This window comes from Pinus tabuliformis, chromosome 3_2, assembly GCF_031772625.1.
Source record: "Pinus tabuliformis cultivar Carrire ecotype Pingquan chromosome 3_2, CPIR1, whole genome shotgun sequence".
NCBI lineage: Eukaryota > Viridiplantae > Streptophyta > Pinopsida > Pinales > Pinaceae > Pinus > Pinus tabuliformis.
The window spans coordinates 1,113,544,953-1,113,553,930 of record NC_142302.1 but is presented as its reverse complement, the minus strand read 5'-3'; the positions used below and the strand labels follow the sequence as shown (position 1 = coordinate 1,113,553,930).

General features: G+C 36.3%; 1 pseudogene; it reads left to right on the top strand.

The window, feature by feature from the left end:
- The first annotated feature begins 7,686 nt into the window (after window positions 1-7,686).
- On the top strand, window positions 7,687-8,610 carry LOC149184554 (UDP-glucuronic acid decarboxylase 2 pseudogene; annotated as a pseudogene).
- Window positions 8,611-8,978: the final 368 nt, after the last annotated feature.

The window sequence follows — 8,978 nt, the reverse complement described above, 5'->3', positions numbered from 1 at the left end:
TAAAAATACAAAATAAAATAGAGCTCTTGGTTCCATTTCCTTTAGTGTCTAACTTCACTTTATATCACATGATTCCATCCCCAAGATCATTAAGGTTAGTGTCTGACTTCACTTTATATGACTTGATTTCATCCCCAAGATCATTAAGGTTAGCATTAGAATGCACCTTGTGAGCCATGTTAGTGTGCATCTTAAAGTCTATCATCGGATTCCATAATACACTTGGAGATTCCCCTTAAGGATTACATTCAACATGTGCAACTCATCAAGTTCATATATATTGGTAACTACAAGGTTAATGTCTAACTTCACTTTATATGACTTGATTCCATCCCCAAGATCATTAAGGTTAGTGTCTAACTTCGCTTCATATGACTTGATTTCATCCCCAAGATCATTAAGGTTAGCATTAGAATGCACCTTGTGAGCCATGTTAGTGTGCATATTGAAGTTTATCATCATATTCCATAATACACCTAGAGTTTCCCCTTCAGAATTACATTCAACATGTGCAACTCATCAAGTTCATATATATCTGTAACTATAAGGTTAGTGTCTAACTTCACTTTATATAACTTGACTTCATCCCCAAGATCATTAAGGTTAGCATTAGAATGCACATTTTGAGTGATGTTAGTGTGCATCTTACAGTCTATCATCAGATTCCATAATACACCTGGAGATTCCCCTTCAGAATTACATTCAACATGTGCAACTCATCAAGTTCATATATATCGGTAACTACCAATTGGATTTGCCCTACAATAGATATTTCTTGTTCAAGTTGGGTGATAACTCAAATTAAAACTCCATAGAATCACCATTTTAAACATTCATAAGAAATACTAATTGCATAGTTTGACCTTCAGATATGCATAGTTTGGAGAGTCTAGATTTGGTACTTTGAGTTCATAGGATTCATCATTTTTATTTAATTTTGAATTATCGAAAAGTGTTTCTTAAAAGTCCATATAATGACCAGGGAAAATTTTAGGGGATAATATTTTCCCATGGGCTAATTTTCTATACTTTTTCCAAAAAAAGGATTCACTAATATCCATTTTTTTGTAAGAATGATTCGCCGAAATTTTATAGAATGAAATTATTTTACCCTAAAAATAGCCAAAAAATTATATATAGAGTATATAAAAATATGATAAATTTGAATATTTTTACAAAAATATCTCCAAACATTTTATAGATTTCATATTATGAACTACTGGGATTCGCCAAGGTTGCTAAACCTTAAGATAAATTTCCATCCTTAAAATTTTCTCTGATAATAAGCGATACAAGACACCCAGAAGAAAGGTTAACGGGTGTCCATACTTTAGAAATCATGATTATGGACAATACCTTGAGGGGCTTGTAACTTCAACACATTTGCTAACAAATTGCTTCTTTGTACCATTCTGAGTGCATAATAGATTTATGTATAAAAGTAGTTTCTTGGGGTTTAATCCCCTAATGTGATCATATTACATCCTGGAGAATGACAGGAGCTATCCATTGTTTCTTGAGATCTAAAATAAGTTATTGTTTTTGTTTCTCTTTTCATAACATGTGTAAGGAAATTGATTCTTGACAAAATGCTAGAAATTGCTATAATAATAGTCTCATATGTTTCATGTAAAGGTCAATATAAAATTGTTTTGAAGTTGATTTCCATTTCCAACTTCCATATTGTTGAGGTTCATTTCCAGATTAAGGGTCAAAACATGTTGTCAAAATATTTTTGTGTTTCCATATGCCATAGTGTCGCATGTTGTTGCGGTTGATTTGGGGATTGATTGTCAACCAACTTGAAATGCAAAGGCCAAAAGGCCTCAAGAAAATGATTCCTCTTGACAGTTGGATTTCCAAGGTAGCTCATTAATAGAGAATGTTGCTTTATGCAAAAAAAAATGAAGACAAAGATGGAGAGAGGAAATGAAGAAAAAGGGAAATAGCAAGAAAAAACTTAGGAAGAAAATCCTGCTTGAAAATTAGAGGAAGTGATAATTGAGCCTGTCCATGCATGAGGAGTTGCAATTGTTGTCAGTGAGTAACAATACATGAAATCTCAATGTACATCTTATTCTTTGTAAGCATTTCCAAAGAAAAATAAAGTTTCCAACAAATTTTTGTTTTTCAATTTGGGTTCTTGCAGTAAAAATCTATTGTCTCTATGTTAATAGCTATTTGAATGAGTTTGGTTGTGTAATAGCTTCAATTTGATGTGAATTTTGCTATATAAAACTACATCAGACAATACTTTTGCATTCAATTACCTACAACCATATATTATCCTAACACCCACAACATTGGATTCCTTGTCCAACATTCTCTTGTTAGTTAATTCGATGCAATGTTGAATCACAATGTTATCTTCAATTTGTAATATTGCTAAGGTTAAGTGAATGCACAACCAACCTCGTTATTTGAATGGGAATTCTACTTATTAATTCATTAAGTGCTGAGAGTCAACTAGCCCTCAAATTGTTGGTGTATTTATGTGGAAACTTCAGACCATTTCCATTAGCAACAATCATCCACGTTGGGCTTTAACTCATTGTTTTATTGCTTGGTTTAATGCCATCACACTCCCAGTGTTTCATCCATTCATGGTATGATGGTTATGGTATATTCCTCTAAGTAATAGTTGTAAATCATACTACAACACTAAAATCTTTTAGTTGGTTCGCTGACTAGTACAAGAATCATTTCAATGATCTCATACCTATAAATTCACTAGAATATTATACCTACAGTTCATATATATTCTTGTGGGATTTGTTGTTATGGGAAAAGCTTGTGCTTTGTTTCCAAAGTTAATAACCAACACACCATTGTGTACTTTTGGCATCAAAGGCCAAGGCATGAGCATGGGCACTCGTGAACAGTCGTTCATATTTAAATATATGCGGGTGAATTCACAAATTATATTGTTTTCTACTGGGTAAGCTAGGATAAATATTATTATATTGTGTTGGTTCTCCAAAAAAAGAATGCATTGGCCTATAAGAGAAATGCATGAGGCTAGAATTCATCTAGCTCCCAGTAAGAATAATTGAACCAAGAAAAAGGGGTTGGAATTGGTGAATACCACTAGTAGAGTCTGGGAAAGATGGCCTGGAAGAAGGCTTCCCTAGTTTAATCCCTCCAGCTGGATGATGCTAAGGCCTCCAACAAGTATGTGAGTGTAGAGTTTGTCCAAATGGATCATGGAAATGCTTAGAAAAAGGTTGCTACCGAGAGAAAATCCCTTGGGCTTGATCATATACTGGCATATAATGAACAACACTTACTGGGTTTGCCATAAATTTACAATCAAAAACATGTCACCAGTAATAGGAGGCTAGGTAGGACACATCCCTTCAGTAGCATCTTGATTGGGCTTTGTATGGAATGCTCCCCAAGGAGGAGGTTCACTTGCAAACATAATCAAACCTTGAATTTGTTCTCTAGAGTATGCCAACAGAATTGTAGGTGGTATTGACTAGAGGTAAAATATTGAAATTAAAAAATATGCAACCTCAAGCTTGGTGACTACACTTTAGCTTGGCAACCTTGAAGGTGCAGATTAGGCTCACTTGGCAACCTTGGGGTGCATATCAAAACTGGGTTCATATTTTTCTGTTATAGTATTAATTTAGCCAACTTTTTTCTGTTTTCCCAAAATAAGAGTGCACATATAGAAACCTATATTGTTTAAGATGAGGATGGTGGCTGGGTTTCTCTTAGGCTATGTCTGTCATGACGTTACATATTTTGCCAGAAGCCTTAATAGTTATTTAGTGTGTTAGTTAGAGGTGTCTTTTGTTACTTTGGCATTCATGTTTGTTAAATAATAGCTAATATGAAGATATTTTAATTCTATATTCATAATAAGTTAAGGTGGCCTATACTATGGGTAGTATGATAGTAGTTGACACTTCTGTCTCCTTGGGTAACATTGGAAAGGAGAGGAAGTTTGGTGCAATATTTGACAAAAATGCTAGGCAATTATCTTCTCTTGTTGCTTTTTCACCCATCTTCTTCAATTTCTTAAGAAGAAGGCAAACCACAAGATTACGTAGTAGAGAGGAGTGAGTCAATCCAAGATCTATGGAAAAGGAGTTGTACTTTAACCAATATGGGTCAACAACAAAAAAAATTCAGGTCAGAGAAAAAATGTCCATCTAAAGGAAGGTTATTTTCACATAAAACTTTACTGTGGTAGATCTTTCATTGTCCATATACATTTGATGTTAATGTGTGGTTTTTATGTAGGTTTGGTACAACTTATATTCCAACATTTCATTGTGCATCTATTGAAAATATTTTCAATTTGTCTTGCATTCAGGTGTCAACAAGCTTGCTGATCTTGTCAAAGTCACCCTTCGACCGAAGGGAAATTTTTTTTTTTTGGAAAGCACGTATGGTTCTTCGAATATTGTCAATGATGGTGTGACAATAGCTAAGGACGTAGATTGTAGATGTGGGTTGTAATTTTTTTATATTTTATATTAGCTTTCCTTGCCTAAATGTCTTACTATCTTATACCTCAGAGGAAAATTTCTTATAGGTCATAGACAACATATTTCTCTTTTGATGATCTACCTGGTCTATGGAGTAGTCACAGTAGAGTAATGAATCAAGCTTTAAATAGTTGAAAAAAAAAGACTTGTGTGGCAGATGTTGATGAGTCAAGGTCAATTGTTATTACCAGTCTAGTTAATGCATTTCAATGGTGCACCTTGCTTCTGATAGGTTGAATTAGAGGACCCAGTTGAAAATATTTTGGCCAAGTTGGTAAGATAGGATGCAACAAAGATAAATGATTTAGATGGTGATTGAGATCACACAGATACACACCCACACAGGTGGCCATAGATCTAGTGACTGTGGCATAGGTGTAGTAGAGATACAACTAGTTTAGGCCATGAAACACTATGGCATAGATATAGCTCTGTTGGGTACAATGCTAGTAGCTAGGGACATGAAGATTATCTAGCTAAGGAGAGAGAAGGAGAGCCTACAGATCGAGCTATGGCGATATAAGGAGGCCAAAAACTAAGGTAGGAAGAGGTCACAGACATCACAGACAGTGAGTAGTGCCAGAGTTATGAGAGTGAGGACCACCACCTCACAAATGACCCTACTAGGCATGGGATATAGATGCAAATAGGGCTTGTAGTAGATACTAACAAATGATCCTCTTGAGGGAGAGGGCCAGAGTTAGAGTTATACTCCTCTCCTGATGTACTGTGTATACATGATGTATCCACGACACACCTATGATGTATTCCATGCAATTTTTTCACTCAACCATCATATTTTTTATGCAGCTAGCCTGGGGATGTGGGTGAGCAGTCGTACATTGATACTGTGTACTCATGACTGATGACATAGATATATATACTGATGCAGAAATAAAACAAATCTTATACTTTCTTTCCATACTACCTCAGTATTGGATGCTTAGTTTGATATTGTGTTTTCACTTAATTGATATATTGCTCGGAATCACCCACAATATTCAACATTTTCATTCCTATCTTCCTAGCAGTCTTAAGACCCAACACCATGGCTTCATACTTAGCCACATTGTTGGTACATTAAAACTCCAATCTGAAGGAAAAAGGATGATGAGTACCCACAGGAGAAACCAAAAAAACACCTACCCCAGAACAATCTTTAGAAGAAGCCATATCAAAACTAATATTCCATAGAGTAGTAGGCTCAAGTCTCTCATCCTCGTTCATCAAATCCTTAGAAATTTCCACAGGCTCAACATTATGACTCATTACATATTCACCCATCTCATCAGTTGTATACATGAGAGAATTTGTGTAATTGGTAGGGTTCCCTTTATAATCTACAAGTTCTCCCTCTAAACAAAAGGACTGGAATATTACAAGTCAAGCTTAATATTCCCCCCAAAGGAGTACCCTAGCTACGTGACATCAACAAACCATAAGTAGGATGGACATTTATGATCAATGATTCACTACATCCGTCATTACATGCTTTCATGGCATTTGTACTAGCTTAACCACTAGATATTTAATATTTAATCATTCTTTGAAGTGTGCTAGCTCAATGGAAGACCATGTGCCTTACAAACAGGTGGTTGGTGGTTCAATTCCACTGTGCACTAACATGAATTAATCAACAATTTTGTAGTTTATTTTTAATTAAATGTTTTTTTATATCAATTTATTTCAATGATGAGATATTTTTGGATTCATTGTTTTATATTGTCTCTAAAGAGACAAAAATGATCTTTAAATAAAAAAATTATAGTCTCTAAAGAGAGAATAGCTAGTATTAGAGACATATTTTCTCTAATCCAAGTTGTCTCTAGGAGAGACAAAAATGAAATTGTCTTCGAGACAAAAACCTTTAAAACAATATTTTTTAAGACAATAATCTTTAGGACAATAATTTTTAAGACACCCAAACAATATTTAAGGCAATACACAAGTGTTTTTTTGGTCTTAAGTTAAGACAATTTACCCAAAAATTGTTTCAAATATTGTCTTAAAACCCTCCTTAGTGTAGTAGTGATCTGTCCAAAAAAATCTAAAAACTATAAAAATTATTAGTTGAAAATAATTAATATTATTTTGTATTAATGGAGAAATGGTTACACAAGTTGTAACGTATCTCCTTAGTTTAGGATTTGTTCCTAGAGTTTAGGAGTTTGGTTGCAACTTCCTGTTTTCTAGTAAAGTACTTAATGATGTAATTGCTCATTGGATGTAAGTAGAGTGTATGGAGAGATTTCTCTTTGTTTGAGTGCAGTCTCTAGGTGCAGTACTCACCTGTGAGTTGTAACTCCTTCTTTTTCAATTCAAATCTGATTTTTATCTTGGTATCAGAGCACAGAGTAGGGATAGCCTTAAAAATTTTCTTAGGATGCATCATTGATTATAGAACTGTAGTGGCGACATTTGTAGAATCAGGTGGACTGCAGTAACACCTAGAGCATAGGTCTCAGATGATTGATCATCTCTAAGCGCAAGAAAGTGTTGGCGTAGTTCTGACGCGAACAGTCGCGCCATTTTTTAGCAGAAAGAAGAGCTGGCACGGGTTTTTAAGGAACAGTCATTCCAGTGCGCCAGAAAGTACAATTAGCACGGAAAATCAAGGATTAATTGTGCCAATTTCATGCCTTACATAGATTTTGTTTCTGGCGCAGGTATTTCACTATTGAAGAGCACCAACCTCTTTCTCTTTGGAAAATCTACCATTTTTGTAGATCGACCTTGCCCGGTGGTGGCACTTTGAATTTCCGGATCTGTTCGGTAGCAGCAGATCGGAGTAGCCCGGTGGTGGCACATTGAAGTTCCTGATCTACTCGGTGGCAGCAGATCGAACTTGCCCAGTGGTGGCGTCTTGGAGTTCCTAATTTGTTCGGTGGCAGCAGATCGGACTTCCCCGGTGGTGGCGTATTGGAGTTCCTGATCTATTCGGTCGTAGCAGATCAGACTTGCCCAGTGGTGGCGCATTGGAGTTCCTAATCTTTTCGGTGGTAGTAGATCAGACTTGCTCGGTGGTGGCGCATTGGAGTTCCTGATCTATTCGGTGGTAGCAGATCGGACTTGCCCGGTGGTGGCGCATTGGAGTTCCTGATCTGTTTGGTGGCAGCAGATCGGACTTGCCCGGTGGTGGCTCATTGAAGACTGATTCATCACAGGATCAGAAATTTATCAGTCCAATATGAATAACAATGATGAGTACTCTCTTAAGCCAGAAAAGACGTGGTCTATTATCAGGCCAGTAGATTATTTGCTCAGGGAGCAACGGTTGTTGTTAATTTTGATAGGAATCGCCATCGCATCGACTTTCTTTATCCTTCAGCGTGTTTTTTTGGCTTCTAATGTTAATTAAAATGGAAGGCTTGTGCCCAAAAAACTTCATCGGGTTGTTTATGAGACGCTTGTTTCTCGGTGTGCTCAGTATCATTCGGGTTCGATGGTGAATTTGGGGGCTAAAGTGTCCCTAGGTTTGAAGAGAAAGTCCCTGCGAGTTGTTGTGACGGGTGGAGCTAATGGGCTCATGACAAGAGGCAACAGTGTTATTGTTGTCGACAATTTCTTCACAGGAAGGAAGGAGAATGTTTTGCATCATTTTGGCAATCCTAGGTTTGAACATGATGTTGTGGAACCCTTATTGTTGAAGGTTGATTAGATCTATCATTTGGCTTTCCCTGTGCATTACAAACACAATCCTGTGAAGACTATCAAAACTAATGATGTGGGAATCTTGAACATATCCAGACATGCCAAGTGTGTTGGGGCAAATGTTGAGGTTCAGAGTGCTCGAATTTTTAATCCACGAATGTGTCGTGATGATGGTCGGGTTGTAATTAATTTTGTTTCTCAGGCTTTGTGCAAGGAGCCTTTGACAGTCTTTGAAAATGGGGAACAAACATGGAGCTTCCAGTTCGTTTCTGATCTGGTTGAAGGCATGATGCGACTTATGGAGGGCGAACATGTTGGTCCTTTCAATCTTGGGAATCCTAGGGAATTTACAATGTTAAAACTAGAACAGATTGAAGAAGGAAAGGATGACTCTAACAGTGGTTGGGACATTCTATTGCTAATGGAAGAAAACAGTAAGGAAGATGAAGAGCAGGAGTAGAAACAAGAAGAAGAAGTAACAGGAAATGTAATCAATAATGCAAGCCCAGAAAAGGCTGAAATAGACAGATTTGAGGTAAGTCCCCTACCAAGGAGATCAAGTAGGAATACTCTATTATCTTCTAAATTGAAAGACAATGCATTAATGTCAAAGTTTTTAAACATTGTAAAACCTGCAAATTATGAGGAAGCAATTAAATCTGATGCATGGAGGGCTGCAACGTATGAGGAAATAGAATTAATAAACAGAAACCATACTTGGGATTTGGTTGAATTTCCTGAAGGTAAAACCCCCATAGGATTCAAATGGCTGTATAAACTAAAAATAAATGCAGATGGGAGTATAGAGAAATTTAAAGCTAGACTGGT